Here is a 21,601-nt window from a genome sequence, read left to right as displayed (position 1 = left end):
AAACACAGGTTCTGTGATGGCCTCACCACATGGGTGGCACCCCACCGGGTTGGGTGTGCCCAGGCCAAGGTGACACTCAGGGGCCATGACAGCCTTACCACGTGGGTGACCAGTGTGATGTGGCAACCTGTTGGGCAGCACATGACTGTGCCAAAGTGACACCTGGTGGCTGTGATGGCCTCACGATGCAGGTGACCTGTACAAGGCCTCACCGCAAGGGTGGCATGCATGAGGTTGCTCTCCACTGGGCAGAGTGTCCCAAGGCCGAGGTGACACCTGCTGGCCATGATGGCCTCACCATGCGGGTGGCACATGTGGAGTGGCATCCCTCTGGGTGGGATTTGCCCAGGCCGAGGTCAAACCGCACTTCCATTATGGCCTCAATACGTGGGTGACCCACATGAGGTTGCACCCAGCTGGGCAGGTTGTGCCAGTTCTGAGGTGAAACCCAGTGGGCATGAAGGCCTAGCCACACGGGAGACCCACACATGGTGGCACACAGCCAGGCAGTGTGTAACTGGGCCGAGGTGACACCCAGTGACCATTACGGCCTTGCCTCATGCGTGATATGTGTAAAATGGCACTCTGTGGCGTGGGGTGTGACCAGGCCTAAGTGACACCCTGGCCATGAGGGTCTTGCAACGTGCATCACCTGCATGATGTGGCTCCCCACTGGGCAGGTTTTGAAGTAGCCGAGGTGAAACTCGGCCTCCTGACCACATCGCCATGCAGGTGGCATGTGCGAAGTGTCACCATGATGGGTGGGGTGTGACCAGGTCTAGGTGACACCCAGCTGCCATGCAGGCCTCATCAGGCAGATGCACCACAGTATGTGGCACTCCTCCAGTTGGTGTGTGCCCAGGCACAAGTGAATCCCAGCATTCATGAGGGCATCAACATGTGGGTGACCCATGCGAGGTGGCAGCCCCCAGGTGATGTGTGACTGGGCTGAGGTGAAACCCAATGGAATGTCAGCCTCACCACATAGGTGACCCTGGTGTGGTGGCATCCCACCAGGCGGCATGTGCCCAGGCCAAGGTCAAACACAGCTTCTGTGATGGCCTTGCCACTCGGGTGACAGGTGCAAGGTGGCTCCCCATCTGGTGGCGTGTGCCTGGGCTGAGGTGACAGCCAGCAGCTATGATGTACTTGCCACGTGGGTTACCTATGTGAGGTGGCACCCCACTGGGTGGATATGCCCAGGTTGATGTGACACCTGGCAGCCCTGATGGCCTCAGCACGTGGGTGACTGATGTGAGGTGGCACCCTGCTAGGTGGGGTGTGATGGATCTTAGGTGACATCTGGCAGCCATAATGGCCTTGCAACATGGGTGGCACATGCAAAGTGGCACACCGCAGGTGGGATGTGAGGGGGTCTAGGTGACACCCGGTGGCTTTGACGGTGCAGCTATGTGTGTGACAAGTGCAAGGGTGCACCCATCTGGGTGGGGTGTTACTGGACCGAGGTTACACCTTGTGACCATAATGACCTCAGCACTTGGGTGGTATGCATGATGTGGCACCCTGCCAGCAGGGTGTGATGGGGCCAATGGACACCCCGTGGTTGTGACAGCCTCTCAACACGGGTGACCCATGTGAGGTGGCTTTTTGCCGGGCAGGGTGTGACTGAGCTGAGGTGACATCTGGCAGCCATTACAGCCTCACCACATGGGTGACCCATGCGTGGTGGCATCCTGTTGGGCTGGATGTGCCTGGGCCTAGGTGACAGCCTGTTGCCATGAGGGCCATGCCACAAGTGTGACCCTTGTGAGATGGCACTCTGGTGGGTGGGGTGTGCATGGGCCTAGGTGCCACGTGGTGGCCGAGAGAGGCTCGCAACCCAGGTGACCCTCACGAGATGGCACCCTGCCTGATGGGATGTGCCCAATTCAAGGTGATACCTGATGGTCATGACAGCATCACCACATGCATGGCATGCGCAAGGTGGTACACTGTTGGGCTGTGTTTGATAATCCTAGGTGACACCCTGTGGCCATCATGGCCTTGCCAGGTGGGTGGCATGCATGAAGTGGCTCCAGGCCGCACATGGTGTCCCTGGGCTGAGGTGAGACCTGGCAACACTGACGGCCTCACCACATGGCTTACACATGTAAGGTGGCACCCCACAGGGTGGATGTGCCTGGGCTGAGGTGAGGCCTGATATCCCTGGTGGCCTCACCACATGGGTGAATCACATGAGTTGACACCCCACCAGGCAGGGTGTGGTGGGGCTGAAGTGACACCCAGCAGCTGTAATGGCCTTGCAATGTGGGTGGAAGCTGCAAAGTGCCACCGCTCTGGGCAGGGTGTAAGGGTGCTGAGGTGACCCATGGTGCTGTGATGGCCCAGCTACATGGGTGGCAAGTGCAAGGTTGCACCCCACCAGGTGGGGTGTTACAGGGCCGAGGTGGCACCTGGTGTCTGTGATGGCCTCACCACTTGGGTGGCACACACATGGTAGCACCCTGCCAGGCAAGGTGCGATAGGGTCAATGGACACCCTGTGGCTGTGACAGCCTTGCAACCCTGGTGACCTATACTAGGTGGCTTCCTGCTGGCAGGTTGTGACCGAGCTGAGGTGACACCCGGCAGCAGTGATGGCCTTGCCACATGGGTGACCTGCAAGAGGTGGCACCATGCTGTGTGGGTTGTGACCAGGCCAAGGTGACACCTGGTGGCCATGACAGCCTCACCACAATCGTAGCAAGTGTGAGATTGCACCCTGCAGGCTGCAGTGTGAGCAGGCCAAAGTGATCCACAGCAGCTGTGAGAGCCACATCACATGGGTGACCCTTGCAAAGTGGCACCCCGTTAGGTGGTGTGTGACTGGTCCAAGGTGATGCCCAGTGGCCATGAGGACCTCACCACATGGGTGACCCACATGAGCTGGCACCCTGCCTGGCAGGGTGTAACCAGGCCAAGGTGACATCTGGTGGCATAGAGGTGCTCACAACGTGAGTAACCATGCGAGGTGGCATCTCACATGGTGGGGTATGCCCGGGTTGAGGTGACACACTTTGACCGAGACAGACTTGCAGCACAGGTGGCATGCACCAGGTGACACCCCACTGTGCAGTGTGTGATCGGGCTGAGGTGACACCTGGTGGCTGTGATGGTCTCGTCCTGAGGGAAGCACATGCTAGTTGACACCCTGGCAGGTGGGTATTGACCAGGAAGAGGTGACACCCAGGGGCCGTGATGGCCTCACTACATGGGGGACACACAAGGGATGACATGGTGCCAGGTGTGGTGTCACAGGGACAAGGTGGCACCTAGTGGTGTGATTGCCTAGCTATGTGGGTGGCACATCAAGGTGGCAGCTGGCAGGGTGGGGAATGACGGGGCTGAAGTGACACCCGGTGGCCATGATGGCCTAGCCATGTGAGTAGCATGCACTATGTAGCACCCCATCGGGCAGTGTCTGAGTGGGCTTAGGTGACACCTCGCGGCCTTGATAGCCTCACCATGCTGGTGACATGGGTGAGGTAGCACCTTGCCTGGTGGGGTGTGACGTGGCTGAGATGACACATGGTGGTCATGATCCCTTGCCTCTTAGGTGGCTCCAGCGTGGTGGCACCCTGCTGTGAAAGCTATGAAGGGGTCAAGGTGACATCCCATGGCTATGACAGCCTCACCACATGGGTGACCCAAGTGAGGTGGCTCCCCACAAGACATGGTGTGACTGAGCTAAGCTGTCACCCAGTGGCAGTGATGGCTTCTCCATGCAGGTGACCCATACGAGGTGGTACCCCACTGGGTGGTGTGTGAAGCAACCAAGGTGACACCCAGCAGCTGTGAGGGCCTCATCACGTGGGTGATCTGTGCATGGTGGCTCCCCACCAGGCAGTGTGTGCTCAGGCAGAGGAGACATCTGGCAGCCATGACAGCCTCACCATGCAGTTGACCTTTGCCAGGTGGCAACCTGCGGGATGGGGTGTGACCATGCAGACGTGACACCCAGCGGTGTGACCACCTTGCAATGCAGGTGCCATGTTGAGGTGACATTCTCCTGGGCAGGGAGTGACGCGGCTGAATATTGGTGGCCGTGAGTGCTGCACCATGTGGGTGGCACATGCTAGGTGACATCCCAATGGGCAAGGTGTACCCAGGCCGAGGTGACACTCAGTGGCTGTGAAGGCCTCACAACACAGGTGACCCATGCGATTTGGAATCCTGCATGGTGTGTTGTGACTGGGTTGACATGACACAGCGACCACATTGGACTTGCAATGTGGGTGGCATGCGTGAGGTTAGCCCTGCCAGGTAGGGTGTGATTGGGCTGAGGTGACACCCGGCAGCCATGATGGGCTTGCCACATGGATGGCACACAAGAGATGACACCCCACTGGGCATGGTGTCATGGGGATGAGGTAAAACACTATGGCCGTTACTGCCTCACCATGTGGGTAGCACATGTGAGGACGCACCCTACCAGGCCTAGAGTGATGGGGCCAAAGTGAAACATGGTGGCTGAGATGACTTGCCACGTGGGTGGCTAGCACGAGGTGGCACCCAGCTGTGCGTGGTGTGAACGGGCCAAAATGACACCTGGCAGCTGTGACAGCCTCGCCATGCTGGTTACCGCTGTGTGGTGGCATCCCACTGGGTGGTGTATGACTGGGCCAAGGTGACAACCAGCAGCCATGAAGGCCTCACTACATGGGTGACATTCGTGAGTTGAAACCCCACTGGGTGGTGTGTGCCCAGGCCTAGGTGAAACATGGCGGCTGTGAGGGCCTCAACACACTGGTGACCCGCATGAGGTGGTATCCTGCTGGGTGGGGTGTGCCCATGCCGAGGTGACACCTGGTTGCTATGATTGCCCTGCAACGTGGGTTACCAGTGCTGGGTGGGGTGCACCCAGGTTGAGGTGACACATGGTTTATGTGACAGATGAGCAATATGGGTGGCATGTGTAAGGTGACACTCCACTGGGGAGGGTGTGACCAGGCTGAGGTGACACCTTGTGGCTGTGATGGCCTTGCCATGTGGTTGGCATGTACGAGGTAGCACCCCACCAGGTAGGGAGTGATGGGGCCGAGGTTCCACCAGGCCACTGTAATGTCCTCAACATGCAGGTGACCAATGAGAGGTAGCATCCCACCAGGTGGGGTGTGCCCAGGCCTAGGTGACACCTGGCAGCCATGATGGCCTCACATTTCAGGTGACTCGTGCGAAGTGGCATTGCACACGGCGAGGTGCACCTGGGTTGAGGTGACACCTGATGACTGTGATGGACTCACCACACGGGTGGCTTGCATGAGGTGACACACTGGAGGACAGAGTGTGATTGAGCTAAGGTGACACCTGGTGGCTGTGGTGTCCTCATCACATGGGTGGCATGCAAGAGATGACACCCCACCAGGTGTGGTGTCATGGGGATGAGGTGACAGCTAGTGGCTGTGACTGCATTGTCATGTGGGTGGCACATGTGAGGTAGCACCCCATCAGGTTGGCAGAGTTGGGGCCGAGGTGACACATGGTGGCTGTGACGGCCTCACCACATGGGTGACCTGCATGAGGTGGCATTCCACCATGAGGCGTGTGTCTGGGCCATTTTGACACCCAGTGGCTGTGATGTCCTCACCACGCGGGTGGCTCATGCAAGGTTTCACCATGCCAGGTGGTGTGTCATGGGGCTGAGGTGACACACCATGGTCATGATGACCTTGCCATGCTGGTGACATATGTGAGGTGGTACCTGACCTGGTGGAGAGTGACAGGACTGAAGTGACACCTGGCGGCCATGATGGGTTTGCCACACAGGTGACCCGTGTGAGGTGGCCCCCTGATGGGTGGAGTGCAATGGGGCTGAGGTGACACCTGGTGGCTGTGACGGCCTTGCCATGTGGGTGGCCTGTATGAGGTAGCACCCCACCTGGTAGGGAGTGATGGGGCCGAGTTTCCACCAGGCCACAGTAATGTCCTGAACATGCGGGTGACCAATGAGATGTAGCATCCCACCAGGTGAGGTGTGCCCAGGCCTAGGTGACACCTGGCAGTGTGTTGGCCTCACCACATGGGTGACCCTGGCAGGCTGGAACCCCACTGGGCAGGTGTTTCTGGGCCAAGGTCAAACACAGGTTCTGTGATGGCCTCACCACATGGGTGGCACCCCACCGGGTTGGGTGTGCCCAGGCCAAGGTGACACTCAGGGGCCATGACAGCCTTACCACGTGGGTGACCAGTGTGATGTGGCAACCTGTTGGGCAGCACATGACTGTGCCAAAGTGACACCTGGTGGCTGTGATGGCCTCACGATGCAGGTGACCTGTACAAGGCCTCACCGCAAGGGTGGCATGCATGAGGTTGCTCTCCACTGGGCAGAGTGTCCCAAGGCCGAGGTGACACCTGCTGGCCATGATGGCCTCACCATGCGGGTGGCACATGTGGAGTGGCATCCCTCTGGGTGGGATTTGCCCAGGCCGAGGTCAAACCGCACTTCCATTATGGCCTCAATACGTGGGTGACCCACATGAGGTTGCACCCAGCTGGGCAGGTTGTGCCAGTTCTGAGGTGAAACCCAGTGGGCATGAAGGCCTAGCCACACGGGAGACCCACACATGGTGGCACACAGCCAGGCAGTGTGTAACTGGGCCGAGGTGACACCCAGTGACCATTACGGCCTTGCCTCATGCGTGATATGTGTAAAATGGCACTCTGTGGCGTGGGGTGTGACCAGGCCTAAGTGACACCCTGGCCATGAGGGTCTTGCAACGTGCATCACCTGCATGATGTGGCTCCCCACTGGGCAGGTTTTGAAGTAGCCGAGGTGAAACTCGGCCTCCTGACCACATCGCCATGCAGGTGGCATGTGCGAAGTGTCACCATGATGGGTGGGGTGTGACCAGGTCTAGGTGACACCCAGCTGCCATGCAGGCCTCATCAGGCAGATGCACCACAGTATGTGGCACTCCTCCAGTTGGTGTGTGCCCAGGCGCAAGTGAATCCCAGCATTCATGAGGGCATCAACATGTGGGTGACCCATGCGAGGTGGCAGCCCCCAGGTGATGTGTGACTGGGCTGAGGTGAAACCCAATGGAATGTCAGCCTCACCACATAGGTGACCCTGGTGTGGTGGCATCCCACCAGGCGGCATGTGCCCAGGCCAAGGTCAAACACAGCTTCTGTGATGGCCTTGCCACTCGGGTGACAGGTGCAAGGTGGCTCCCCATCTGGTGGCGTGTGCCTGGGCTGAGGTGACAGCCAGCAGCTATGATGTACTTGCCACGTGGGTTACCTATGTGAGGTGGCACCCCACTGGGTGGATATGCCCAGGTTGATGTGACACCTGGCAGCCCTGATGGCCTCAGCACGTGGGTGACTGATGTGAGGTGGCACCCTGCTAGGTGGGGTGTGATGGATCTTAGGTGACATCTGGCAGCCATAATGGCCTTGCAACATGGGTGGCACATGCAAAGTGGCACACCGCAGGTGGGATGTGAGGGGGTCTAGGTGACACCCGGTGGCTTTGACGGTGCAGCTATGTGTGTGACAAGTGCAAGGGTGCACCCATCTGGGTGGGGTGTTACTGGACCGAGGTTACACCTTGTGACCATAATGACCTCAGCACTTGGGTGGTATGCATGATGTGGCACCCTGCCAGCAGGGTGTGATGGGGCCAATGGACACCCCGTGGTTGTGACAGCCTCTCAACACGGGTGACCCATGTGAGGTGGCTTTTTGCCGGGCAGGGTGTGACTGAGCTGAGGTGACATCTGGCAGCCATTACAGCCTCACCACATGGGTGACCCATGCGTGGTGGCATCCTGTTGGGCTGGATGTGCCTGGGCCTAGGTGACAGCCTGTTGCCATGAGGGCCATGCCACAAGTGTGACCCTTGTGAGATGGCACTCTGGTGGGTGGGGTGTGCATGGGCCTAGGTGCCACCTGGTGGCCGAGAGGGCCTCGCAACCCAGGTGACCCTCACGAGATGGCACCCTGCCTGATGGGATGTGCCCAATTCAAGGTGATACCTGATGGTCATGACAGCATCACCACATGCATGGCATGCGCAAGGTGGTACACTGTTGGGCTGTGTTTGATAATCCTAGGTGACACCCTGTGGCCATCATGGCCTTGCCATGTGGGTGGCATGCATGAAGTGGCTCCAGGCCGCACATGGTGTCCCTGGGCTGAGGTGAGACCTGGCAACACTGACGGCCTCACCACATGATTTACACATGTAAGGTGGCACCCCACAGGGTGGATGTGCCTGGGCTGAGGTGAGGCCTGATATCCCTGGTGGCCTCACCACATGGGTGAATCACATGAGTTGACACCGCACCAGGCAGGGTGTGGTGGGGCTGAAGTGACACCCAGCAGCTGTAATGGCCTTGCAATGTGGGTGGAAGCTGCAAAGTGCCACCACTCTGGGCAGGGTGTAAGGGTGCCGAGGTGACCCATGGTGCTGTGATGGCCCAGCTACATGGGTGGCAAGTGCAAGGTTGCACCCCACCAGGTGGGGTGTTACAGGGCCGAGGTGGCACCTGGTGTCTGTGATGGCCTCACCACTTGGGTGGCACACACATGGTAGCACCCTGCCAGGCAAGGTGCAATAGGGTCAATGGACACCCTGTGGCTGTGACAGCCTTGCAACCCTGGTGACCTATACTAGGTGGCTTCCTGCTGGCAGGTTGTGACCGAGCTGAGGTGACACCCAGCAGCAGTGATGGCCTTGCCACATGGGTGACCTGCAAGAGGTGGCACCATGCTGTGTGGGTTGTGACCAGGCCAAGGTGACACCTGGTGGCCATGACAGCCTCACCACAATCGTAGCAAGTGTGAGATTGCACCCTGCAGGCTGCAGTGTGAGCAGGCCAAAGTGATCCACAGCAGCTGTGAGAGCCACATCACATGGGTGACCCTTGCAAAGTGGCGCCCCGTTAGGTGGTGTGTGACTGGTCCAAGGTGATGCCCAGTGGCCATGAGGACCTCACCACATGGGTGACCCACATGAGCTGGCACCCTGCCTGGCAGGGTGTAACCAGGCCAAGGTGACATCTGGTGGCATAGAGGTGCTCACAACGTGAGTAACCATGCGAGGTGGCATCTCACATGGTGGGGTATGCCCGGGTTGAGGTGACACACTTTGACCGAGACAGACTTGCAGCACAGGTGGCATGCACCAGGTGACACCCCACTGTGCAGTGTGTGATCGGGCTGAGGTGACACCTGGTGGCTGTGATGGTCTCGTCCTGAGGGAAGCACATGCTAGTTGACACCCTGGCAGGTGGGTATTGACCAGGAAGAGGTGACACCCAGTGGCCGTGATGGCCTCACTACATGGGGGACACACAAGAGATGACATGGTGCCAGGTGTGGTGTCACAGGGACAAGGTGGCACCTAGTGGTGTGATTGCCTAGCTATGTGGGTGGCACATCAAGGTGGCACCTGGCAGGGTGGGGAATGACGGGGCTGAAGTGACACCCGGTGGCCATGATGGCCTAGCCATGTGAGTAGCATGCACTATGTAGCACCCCATCGGGCAGTGTCTGAGTGGGCTTAGGTGACACCTCGCGGCCTTGATAGCCTCACCATGCTGGTGACATGGGTGAGGTAGCACCTTGCCTGGTGGGGTGTGACGTGGCTGAGATGACACATGGTGGTCATGATCCCTTGCCTCTTAGGTGGCTCCAGCGTGGTGGCACCCTGCTGTGAAAGCTATGAAGGGGTCAAGGTGACATCCCATGGCTATGACAGCCTCACCACATGGGTGACCCAAGTGAGGTGGCTCCCCACAAGACATGGTGTGACTGAGCTAAGCTGTCACCCAGTGGCAGTGATGGCTTCTCCATGCAGGTGACCCATACGAGGTGGTACCCCACTGGGTGGTGTGTGAAGCAACCAAGGTGACACCCAGCAGCTGTGAGGGCCTCATCACGTGGGTGATCTGTGCATGGTGGCTCCCCACCAGGCAGTGTGTGCTCAGGCAGAGGAGACATCTGGCAGCCATGACAGCCTCACCATGCAGTTGACCTTTGCCAGGTGGCAACCTGCGGGATGGGGTGTGACCATGCAGACGTGACACCCAGCGGTGTGACCACCTTGCCATGCAGGTGCCATGTTGAGGTGACATTCTCCTGGGCAGGGAGTGACGCGGCTGAATATTGGTGGCCGTGAGTGCTGCACCATGTGGGTGGCACATGCTAGGTGACATCCCAATGGGCAAGGTGTACCCAGGCCGAGGTGACACTCAGTGGCTGTGAAGGCCTCACAACACAGGTGACCCATGCGATTTGGAATCCTGCATGGTGTGGTGTGACTGGGTTGACATGACACAGCGACCACATTGGACTTGCAATGTGGGTGGCATGCGTGAGGTTAGCCCTGCCAGGTAGGGTGTGATTGGGCTGAGGTGACACCCGGCAGCCATGATGGGCTTGCCACATGGATGGCACACAAGAGATGACACCCCACTGGGCATGGTGTCATGGGGATGAGGTAAAACACTATGGCCGTTACTGCCTCACCATGTGGGTAGCACATGTGAGGTCGCACCCTACCAGGCCTAGAGTGATGGGGCCAAAGTGAAACATGGTGGCTGAGATGACTTGCCACGTGGGTGGCTAGCACGAGGTGGCACCCAGCTGTGCGTGGTGTGAATGGGCCAAAATGACACCTGGCAGCTGTGACAGCCTCGCCACGCTGGTTACCGCTGTGTGGTGGCATCCCACTGGGTGGTGTATGACTGGGCCAAGGTGACAACCAGCAGCCATGAAGGCCTCACTGCATGGGTGACATTCGTGAGTTGAAACCCCACTGGGTGGGGTGTGCCCAGGCCTAGGTGAAACATGGCGGCCGTGAGGGCCTCAACACACTGGTGACCCGCATGAGGTGGTATCCTGCTGGGTGGGGTGTGCCCATGCCGAGGTGACACCTGGTTGCTATGATTGCCCTGCAACGTGGGTTACCAGTGCTGGGTGGGGTGCACCCAGGTTGAGGTGACACATGGTTTATGTGACAGATGAGCAATATGGGTGGCATGTGTAAGGTGACACTCCACTGGGGAGGGTGTGACCAGGCTGAGGTGACACCTTGTGGCTGTGATGGCCTTGCCATGTGGTTGGCATGTACGAGGTAGCACCCCACCAGGTAGGGAGTGATGGGGCCGAGGTTCCACCAGGCCACTGTAATGTCCTCAACATGCGGGTGACCAATGAGAGGTAGCATCCCACCAGGTGGGGTGTGCCCAGGCCTAGGTGACACCTGGCAGCCATGATGGCCTCACATTTCAGGTGACTCGTGCGAAGTGGCATTGCACACGGCGAGGTGCACCTGGGTTGAGGTGACACCTGATGACTGTGATGGACTCACCACACGGGTGGCTTGCATGAGGTGACACACTGGAGGACAGAGTGTGATTGAGCTAAGGTGACACCTGGTGGCTGTGGTGTCCTCATCACATGGGTGGCATGCAAGAGATGACACCCCACCAGGTGTGGTGTCATGGGGATGAGGTGACAGCTAGTGGCTGTGACTGCATTGTCATGTGGGTGGCACATGTGAGGTAGCACCCCATCAGGTTGGCAGAGTTGGGGCCGAGGTGACACATGGTGGCTGTGACGGCCTCACCACATGGGTGACCTGCATGAGGTGGCATTCCACCATGAGGCGTGTGTCTGGGCCATTTTGACACCCAGTGGCTGTGATGTCCTCACCACGCGGGTGGCTCATGCAAGGTTTCACCATGCCAGGTGGTGTGTCATGGGGCTGAGGTGACACACCATGGTCATGATGACCTTGCCATGCTGGTGACATATGTGAGGTGGTACCTGACCTGGTGGAGATTGTCAGGACTGAAGTGACACCTGGCGGCCATGATGGGTTTGCCACACAGGTGACCCGTGTGAGGTGGCCACCTGATGGGTGGAGCGCAATGGGGATGAGGTGACACCTGGTGGCTGTGACGGCTTTGCCATGTGGGTGGCCTGTATGAGGTAGCACCCCACCAGGTAGGGAGTGATGGGGCCGAGTTTCCACCAGGCCACAGTAATGTCCTGAACATGCGGGTGACCAATGAGATGTAGCATCCCACCAGGTGAGGTGTGCCCAGGCCTAGGTGACACCTGGCAGTGTGTTGGCCTCACCACATGGGTGACCCTGGCAGGCTGGAACCCCACTGGGCAGGTGTTTGTGGGCCAAGGTCAAACACAGGTTCTGTGATGGCCTCACCACATGGGTGGCACCCCACTGGGTTGGGTGTGCCCAGGCCAAGGTGACACTCAGGGGACATGACAGCCTTACCACGTGGGTGACCAGTGTGATGTGGCAACCTGTTGGGCAGCACATGACTGTGCCAAAGTGACACCTGGTGGCTTTGATGGCCTCTCCATGCAGGTGACCTGTACAAGGCCTCACCGCATGGGTGGCATGCATGAGGTTGCTCTCCACTGGGCAGAGTGTCCCAAGGCCGAGGTGACACCTGCTGGCCATGATGGCCTCACCATGCAGATGGCACATGTGGAGTGGCATCCCTCTGGGTGGGATTTGCCCAGGCCGAGGTCAAACCCCACTTCCATTATGGCCTCAATACGTGGGTGACCCACATGAGGTTGCACCCAGCTGGGCAGGTTGTGCCAGTTCTGAGGTGAAACCCAGTGGGAATGAAGGCCTAGCCACACGGGAGACCCACACATGGTGGCACACAGCCAGGCAGTGTGTAACTGGGCCGAGGTGACCCCCAGTGACCATTACGGCCTTGCCTCATGGGTGATATGTGTAAAGTGGCACTCTGTGGGGTGGGGTGTGACCAGGCCTAAGTGACACCCTGGCCATGAGGGTCTTGCCACGTGCATCACCTGCATGATGTGGCTCCCCACTGGGCAGGGTGTGAAGTAGCCGAGGTGAAACTCGGCCTCCTGACCACATCGCCATGCAGGTGGCATGTGCGAAGTGTCACCGTGATGGGTGGGGTGTGACCAGGTCTAGGTGACACCCAGCTGCCATGCAGGCCTCATCAGGCAGATGCACCACAGTATGTGGCACTCCTCCAGTTGGTGTGTGCCCAGGCGCAAGTGAATCCCAGCATTCATGAGGGCATCAACATGTGGGTGACCCATGCGAGGTGGCAGCCCCCAGGTGATGTGTGAGTGGGCTGAGGTGAAACCCAATGGAATGTCAGCCTCACCACATAGGTGACCCTGGTGTGGTGGCATCCCACCAGGCGGCATGTGCCCAGGCCAAGGTCAAACACAGCTTCTGTGATGGCCTTGCCACTCGGGTGACAGGTGCAAGGTGGCTCCCCATCAGGTGGCATGTGCCTGGGCTGAGGTGACAGCCAGCAGCTATGATGTACTTGCCACGTGGGTTACCTATGTGAGGTGGCACCCCACTGGGTGGATATGCCCAGGTTGATGTGACACCTGGCAGCCCTGATGGCCTCAGCACGTGGGTGACTGATGTGAGGTGGCACCCTGCTAGGTGGGGTGTGATGGATCTGAGGTGACATCTGGCAGCCATAATGGCCTTGCAACATGGGTGGCACATGCAAAGTGGCACACTGCAGGTGGGTGGTGAGGGTGTGTAGGTGACACCCAGTGGCTTTGACGGTGCAGCTATGTGTGTGACAAGTGCAAGGGTGCACCCATCTGGGTGGCGTGTTACTGGACCGAGGTTACACCTTGTGACCATAATGACCTCAGCACTTGGGTGGTATGCATGATGTGGCACCCTGCCAGCAGGGTGTGATGGGGCCAATGGACACCCCGTGGTTGTGACAGCCTCTCAACACGGGTGACCCATGTGAGGTGGCTTTTTGCCGGGCAGGGTGTGACTGAGCTGAGGTGACATCTGGCAGCCATTACAGCCTCACCACATGGGTGACCCATGCGTGGTGGCATCCTGTTGGGCTGGATGTGCCTGGGCCTAGGTGACAGCCTGTTGCCATGAGGGCCATGCCACAAGTGTGACCCTTGTGAGATGGCACTCTGGTGGGTGGGGTGTGCATGGGCCTAGGTGCCACCTGGTGGCTGAGAGGGCCTCGCAACCCAGGTGACCCTCATGAGATGGCACCCTGCCTGATGGGATGTGCCCAATTCAAGGTGATACCTGATGGTCATGACAGCATCACCACATGCATGGCATGCGCAAGGTGGTACACTGTTGGGCTGTGTTTGATAATCCTAGGTGACACCCTGTGGCCATCATGGCCTTGCCATGTGGGTGGCATGCATGAAGTGGCTCCAGGCCGCACATGGTGTTCCTGGGCTGAGGTGAGACCTGGCAACACTGACGGCCTCACCACATGGCTTACACATGTAAGGTGGCACCCCACAGGGTGGATGTGCCTGGGCTGAGGTGAGGCCTGATATCCCTGGTGGCCTCACCACATGGGTGAATCACATGAGTTGACACCCCACCAGGCAGGGTGTGGTGGGGCTGAAGTGACACCCAGCAGCTGTAATGGCCTTGCAATGTGGGTGGAACCTGCAAAGTGCCACCGCTCTGGGCAGGGTGTAAGGGTGCCGAGGTGACCCATGGTGCTGTGATGGCCCAGCTACATGGGTGGCAAGTGCAAGGTTGCACCCCACCAGGTGGGGTGTTACAGGGCCGAGGTGGCACCTGGTGTCTGTGATGGCCTCACCACTTGGGTGGCACACACATGGTAGCACCCTGCCAGGCAAGGTGCGATAGGGTCAATGGACACCCTGTGGCTGTGACAGCCTTGCAACCCTGGTGACCTATACTAGGTGGCTTCCTGCTGGCAGGTTGTGACCGAGCTGAGGTGACACCCAGCAGCAGTGATGGCCTTGCCACATGGGTGACCTGCAAGAGGTGGCACCATGCTGTGTGGGTTGTGACCAGGCCAAGGTGACACCTGGTGGCCATGACAGCCTCACCACAATCGTAGCAAGTGTGAGATTGCACCCTGCAGGCTGCAGTGTGAGCAGGCCAAAGTGATCCACAGCAGCTGTGAGAGCCACATCACATGGGTGACCCTTGCAAAGTGGCACCCCGTTAGGTGGTGTGTGACTGGTCCAAGGTGATGCCCAGTGGCCATGAGGACCTCACCACATGGGTGACCCACATGAGCTGGCACCCTGCCTGGCAGGGTGTAACCAGGCCAAGGTGACATCTGGTGGCATAGAGGTGCTCACAACGTGAGTAACCATGCGAGGTGGCATCTCACATGGTGGGGTATGCCCGGGTTGAGGTGACACACTTTGACCGAGACAGACTTGCAGCACAGGTGGCATGCACCAGGTGACACCCCACTGTGCAGTGTGTGATCGGGCTGAGGTGACACCTGGTGGCTGTGATGGTCTCGTCCTGAGGGAAGCACATGCTAGTTGACACCCTGGCAGCTGGGTATTGACCAGGAAGAGGTGACACCCAGTGGCCGTGATGGCCTCACTACATGGGGGACACACAAGAGATGACATGGTGCCAGGTGTGGTGTCACAGGGACAAGGTGGCACCTAGTGGTGTGATTGCCTAGCTATGCGGGTGGCACATCAAGGTGGCACCTGGCAGGGTGGGGAATGACGGGGCTGAAGTGATACCCGGTGGCCATGATGGCCTAGCCATGTGAGTAGCATGCACTATGTAGCACCCCATCGGGCAGTGTCTGAGTGGGCTTAGGTGACACCTCGCGGCCTTGATAGCCTCACCATGCTGGTGACATGGGTGAGGTAGCACCTTGCCTGGTGGGGTGTGACGTGGCTGAGATGACACATGGTGGTCATGATCCCTTGCCTCTTAGGTGGCTCCAGCGTGGTGGCACCCTGCTGTGAAAGCTATGAAGGGGTCAAGGTGACATCCCATGGCTATGACAGCCTCACCACATGGGTGACCCAAGTGAGGTGGCTCCCCACAAGACATGGTGTGACTGAGCTAAGCTGTCACCCAGTGGCAGTGATGGCTTCTCCATGCAGGTGACCCATACGAGGTGGTACCCCACTGGGTGGTGTGTGAAGCAACCAAGGTGACACCCAGCAGCTGTGAGGGCCTCATCACGTGGGTGATCTGTGCATGGTGGCTCCCCACCAGGCAGTGTGTGCTCAGGCAGAGGAGACATCTGGCAGCCATGACAGCCTCACCATGCAGTTGACCTTTGCCAGGTGGCAACCTGCGGGATGGGGTGTGACCATGCAGACGTGACACCCAGCGGTGTGACCACCTTGCCATGCAGGTGCCATGTTGAGGTGACATTCTCCTGGGCAGAGAGTGACACGGCTGAATATTGGTGGCCGTGAGTGCTGCACCATGTGGGTGGCACATGCTAGGTGACATCCCAATGGGCAAGGTGTACCCAGGCCGAGGAGACACTCAGTGGCTGTGAAGGCCTCACAACACAGGTGACCCATGCGATTTGGAATCCTGCATGGTGTGTTGTGACTGGGTTGACATGACACAGCGACCACATTGGACTTGCAATGTGGGTGGCATGCGTGAGGTTAGCCCTGCCAGGTAGGGTGTGATTGGGCTGAGGTGACACCCGGCAGCCATGATGGGCTTGCCACATGGATGGCACACAAGAGATGACACCCCACTGGGCATGGTGTCATGGGGATGAGGTAAAACACTATGGCCGTTACTGCCTCACCATGTGGGTAGCACATGTGAGGTCGCACCCTACCAGGCCTAGAGTGATGGGGCCAAAGTGAAACATGGTGGCTGAGATGACTTGCCACGTGGGTGGCTAGCACGAGGTGGCACCCAGCTGTGCGTGGTGTGAACGGGCCAAAATGACACCTGGCAGCTGTGACAGCCTCACCATGCTGGTTACCGCTGTGTGGTGGCATCCCACTGGGTGGTGTATGACTGGGCCAAGGTGACAACCAGCAGCCATGAAGGACTCACTACATGGGTGACATTCATGAGTTGAAACCCCACTGGGTGGGGTGTGCCCAGGCCTAGGTGAAACATGGCGGCCGTGAGGGCCTCAACACACTGGTGACCCGCATGAGGTGGTATCCTGCTGGGTGGGGTGTGCCCATGCTGAGGTGACACCTGGTTGCTATGATTGCCCTGCAACGTTGGTTACCAGTGCTGGGTGGGGTGCACCCAGGTTGAGGTGACACATGGTTTATGTGACAGATGAGCAATATGGGTGGCATGTGTAAGGTGACACTCCACTGGGGAGGGTGTGACCAGGCTGAGGTGACACCTTGTGGCTGTGATGGCCTTGCCATGTGGTTGGCATGTACGAGGTAGAACCCCACCAGGTAGGGAGTGATGGGGCTGAGGTTCCACCAGGCCACTGTAATGACCTCAACATGCAGGTGACCAATGAGAGGTAGCATCCCACCAGGTGGGATGTGCCCAGGCCTAGGTGACACCTGGCAGCCATGATGGCCTCACATTTCAGGTGACTCGTGCGAAGTGGCATTGCACACGGCGAGGTGCACCTGGGTTGAGGTGACACCTGATGACTGTGATGGACTCACCACACGGGTGGCTTGCATGAGGTGACACACTGGAGGACAGAGTGTGATTGAGCTAAGGTGACACCTGGTGGCTGTGGTGTCCTCATCACATGGGTGGCATGCAAGAGATGACACCCCACCAGGTGTGGTGTCATGGGGATGAGGTGACAGCTAGTGGCTGTGACTGCATTGTCATGTGGGTGGCACATGTGAGGTAGCACCCCATCAGGTTGGCAGAGTTGGGGCCGAGGTGACACATGGTGGCTGTGACGGCCTCACCACATGGGTGACCTGCATGAGGTGGCATTCCACCATGAGGCGTGTGTCTGGGCCATTTTGACACCCAGTGGCTGTGATGTCCTCACCACGCGGGTGGCTCATGCAAGGTTTCACCATGCCAGGTGGTGTGTCATGGGGCTGAGGTGACACACCATGGTCATGATGACCTTGCCATGCTGGTGACATATGTGAGGTGGTACCTGACCTGGTGGAGATTGACAGGACTGAAGTGACACCTGGCGGCCATGATGGGTTTGCCACACAGGTGACCCGTGTGAGGTGGCCACCTGATGGGTGGAGTGCAATGGGGCTGAGGTGACACCTGGTGGCTGTGACGGCCTTGCCATGTGGGTGGCCTGTATGAGGTAGCACCCCACCTGGTAGGGAGTGATGGGGCCGAGTTTCCACCAGGCCACAGTAATGTCCTGAACATGCGGGTGACCAATGAGATGTAGCATCCCACCAGGTGAGGTGTGCCCAGGCCTAGGTGACACCTGGCAGTGTGTTGGCCTCACCACATGGGTGACCCTGGCAGGCTGGAACCCCACTGGGCAGGTGTTTCTGGGCCAAGGTCAAACACAGGTTCTGTGATGGCCTCACCACATGGGTGGCACCCCACCGGGTTGGGTGTGCCCAGGCCAAGGTGACACTCAGGGGCCATGACAGCCTTACCACGTGGGTGACCAGTGTGATGTGGCAACCTGTTGGGCAGCACATGACTGTGCCAAAGTGACACCTGGTGGCTGTGATGGCCTCACGATGCAGGTGACCTGTACAAGGCCTCACCGCAAGGGTGGCATGCATGAGGTTGCTCTCCACTGGGCAGAGTGTCCCAAGGCCGAGGTGACACCTGCTGGCCATGATGGCCTCACCATGCGGGTGGCACATGTGGAGTGGCATCCCTCTGGGTGGGATTTGCCCAGGCCGAGGTCAAACCGCACTTCCATTATGGCCTCAATACGTGGGTGACCCACATGAGGTTGCACCCAGCTGGGCAGGTTGTGCCAGTTCTTAGGTGAAACCCAGTGGGCATGAAGGCCTAGCCACACGGGAGACCCACACATGGTGGCACACAGCCAGGCAGTGTGTAACTGGGCCGAGGTGACACCCAGTGACCATTACGGCCTTGCCTCATGCGTGATATGTGTAAAATGGCACTCTGTGGCGTGGGGTGTGACCAGGCCTAAGTGACACCCTGGCCATGAGGGTCTTGCAACGTGCATCACCTGCATGATGTGGCTCCCCACTGGGCAGGTTTTGAAGTAGCCGAGGTGAAACTCGGCCTCCTGACCACATCGCCATGCAGGTGGCATGTGCGAAGTGTCACCATGATGGGTGGGGTGTGACCAGGTCTAGGTGACACCCAGCTGCCATGCAGGCCTCATCAGGCAGATGCACCACAGTATGTGGCACTCCTCCAGTTGGTGTGTGCCCAGGCAAAAGTGAATCCCAGCATTCATGAGGGCATCAACATGTGGGTGACCCATGCGAGGTGGCAGCCCCCAGGTGATGTGTGACTGGGCTGAGGTGAAACCCAATGGAATGTCAGCCTCACCACATAGGTGACCCTGGTGTGGTGGCATCCCACCAGGCGGCATGTGCCCAGGCCAAGGTCAAACACAGCTTCTGTGATGGCCTTGCCACTCGGGTGACAGGTGCAAGGTGGCTCCCCATCTGGTGGCGTGTGCCTGGGCTGAGGTGACAGCCAGCAGCTATGATGTACTTGCCACGTGGGTTACCTATGTGAGGTGGCACCCCACTGGGTGGATATGCCCAGGTTGATGTGACACCTGGCAGCCCTGATGGCCTCAGCACGTGGGTGACTGATGTGAGGTGGCACCCTGCTAGGTGGGGTGTGATGGATCTTAGGTGACATCTGGCAGCCATAATGGCCTTGCAACATGGGTGGCACATGCAAAGTGGCACACCGCAGGTGGGATGTGAGGGGGTCTAGGTGACACCCGGTGGCTTTGACGGTGCAGCTATGTGTGTGACAAGTGCAAGGGTGCACCCATCTGGGTGGGGTGTTACTGGACCGAGGTTACACCTTGTGACCATAATGACCTCAGCACTTGGGTGGTATGCATGATGTGGCACCCTGCCAGCAGGGTGTGATGGGGCCAATGGACACCCCGTGGTTGTGACAGCCTCTCAACACGGGTGACCCATGTGAGGTGGCTTTTTGCCGGGCAGGGTGTGACTGAGCTGAGGTGACATCTGGCAGCCATTACAGCCTCACCACATGGGTGACCCATGCGTGGTGGCATCCTGTTGGGCTGGATGTGCCTGGGCCTAGGTGACAGCCTGTTGCCATGAGGGCCATGCCACAAGTGTGACCCTTGTGAGATGGCACTCTGGTGGGTGGGGTGTGCATGGGCCTAGGTGCCACGTGGTGGCCGAGAGAGGCTCGCAACCCAGGTGACCCTCACGAGATGGCACCCTGCCTGATGGGATGTGCCCAATTCAAGGTGATACCTGATGGTCATGACAGCATCACCACATGCATGGCATGCGCAAGGTGGTACACTGTTGGGCTGTGTTTGATAATCCTAGGTGACACCCTGTGGCCATCATGGCCTTGCCATGTGGGTGGCATGCATGAAGTGGCTCCAGGCCGCACATGGTGTCCCTGGGCTGAGGTGAGACCTGGCAACACTGACGGCCTCACCACATGATTTACACATGTAAGGTGGCACCCCACAGGGTGGATGTGCCTGGGCTGAGGTGAGGCCTGATATCCCTGGTGGCCTCACCACATGGGTGAATCACATGAGTTGACACCGCACCAGGCAGGGTGTGGTGGGGCTGAAGTGACACCCAGCAGCTGTAATGGCCTTGCAATGTGGGTGGAAGCTGCAAAGTGCCACCACTCTGGGCAGGGTGTAAGGGTGCCGAGGTGACCCATGGTGCTGTGATGGCCCAGCTACATGGGTGGCAAGTGCAAGGTTGCACCCCACCAGGTGGGGTGTTACAGGGCCGAGGTGGCACCTGGTGTCTGTGATGGCCTCACCACTTGGGTGGCACACACATGGTAGCACCCTGCCAGGCAAGGTGCGATAGGGTCAATGGACACCCTGTGGCTGTGACAGCCTTGCAACCCTGGTGACCTATACTAGGTGGCTTCCTGCTGGCAGGTTGTGACCGAGCTGAGGTGACACCCAGCAGCAGTGATGGCCTTGCCACATGGGTGACCTGCAAGAGGTGGCACCATGCTGTGTGGGTTGTGACCAGGCCAAGGTGACACCTGGTGGCCATGACAGCCTCACCACAATCGTAGCAAGTGTGAGATTGCACCCTGCAGGCTGCAGTGTGAGCAGGCCAAAGTGATCCACAGCAGCTGTGAGAGCCACATCACATGGGTGACCCTTGCAAAGTGGCACCCCGTTAGGTGGTGTGTGACTGGTCCAAGGTGATGCCCAGTGGCCATGAGGACCTCACCACATGGGTGACCCACATGAGCTGGCACCCTGCCTGGCAGGGTGTAACCAGGCCAAGGTGACATCTGGTGGCATAGAGGTGCTCACAACGTGAGTAACCATGCGAGGTGGCATCTCACATGGTGGGGTATGCCCGGGTTGAGGTGACACACTTTGACCGAGACAGACTTGCAGCACAGGTGGCATGCACCAGGTGACACCCCACTGTGCAGTGTGTGATCGGGCTGAGGTGACACCTGGTGGCTGTGATGGTCTCGTCCTGAGGGAAGCACATGCTAGTTGACACCCTGGCAGGTGGGTATTGACCAGGAAGAGGTGACACCCAGTGGCCGTGATGGCCTCACTACATGGGGGACACACAAGAGATGACATGGTGCCAGGTGTGGTGTCACAGGGACAAGGTGGCACCTAGTGGTGTGATTGCCTAGCTATGTGGGTGGCACATCAAGGTGGCACCTGGCAGGGTGGGGAATGACGGGGCTGAAGTGACACCCGGTGGCCATGATGGCCTAGCCA

Source organism: Hippopotamus amphibius, chromosome 3, assembly GCF_030028045.1.
Source record: "Hippopotamus amphibius kiboko isolate mHipAmp2 chromosome 3, mHipAmp2.hap2, whole genome shotgun sequence".
NCBI lineage: Eukaryota > Metazoa > Chordata > Mammalia > Artiodactyla > Hippopotamidae > Hippopotamus > Hippopotamus amphibius.
This window is presented reverse-complemented; position numbering follows the sequence as displayed.